The following is a 546-nucleotide window of genomic DNA, read 5'->3' as shown; positions in this document are numbered from 1 at the left end:
CTGGCTGGGCAGCCGCTGCTGCTCGCTCACTCTGTCGCTCACTCTGTCCCTCGGCGGCCGTGTCCAGATCCTCTTCGACAACAAGGTGGTCAGCCCCGGCTTCCAGAAAGACGGCATCGCCATCTCCCAGATCGGCATCAAGATGTACGTGACCATTCCGGAGCTGGGCGTACAGGTCATGTTCACCGGTCTCATCTTCTCGGTGGAGGTGCCCGTCAGCAAGTTCGCCAACAACACCGAGGGGCAGTGCGGTGAGTCCACCCTGGCCGGTCCACACCCGCGAGCAGCTCAGGGGCCCCTGGTCCAGCCCGCCCCCAGCCCCCTTCTCTGCTTCGGACCTGGGTCCTTTGTGGGGTCAGCGGGTCTGCCTGGGCGAGGCTCGTGGGGGGCCGTGCCTACGGCTGCAGGTGCTCGGCAAAACCGCCCCAGGCCCTGGGGACGCCCCCACGCCTGCGGGGAGCCCCTTCATCCTCCACGAACTGCCCGGTCCTGGCGTCATGGGGCGGTGGGGCCCCCAGCCGGCGCTCCCAGCCGACCCCAGCGCCC

At 68.9% G+C, this 546-nt stretch overlaps 1 protein-coding gene across 1 annotated transcript in view; it reads left to right on the top strand.

Annotated features, from left to right (window-relative positions):
* MUC5AC (mucin 5AC, oligomeric mucus/gel-forming) overlaps positions 1-546 on the top strand; it is a 47,274-nt gene that overhangs the window by 14,888 nt on the left and 31,840 nt on the right. The gene's annotated exons all lie outside the window — the stretch shown is intronic.

This window comes from Condylura cristata, unplaced genomic scaffold (genome assembly GCF_000260355.1).
Source record: "Condylura cristata isolate star-nosed mole 26May11 unplaced genomic scaffold, ConCri1.0 scaffold00054, whole genome shotgun sequence".
Lineage (NCBI taxonomy): Eukaryota > Metazoa > Chordata > Mammalia > Eulipotyphla > Talpidae > Condylura > Condylura cristata.
The sequence above is the reverse complement of the archived record's forward strand: the minus strand, read 5'-3'. Positions and strand labels throughout refer to the sequence as shown.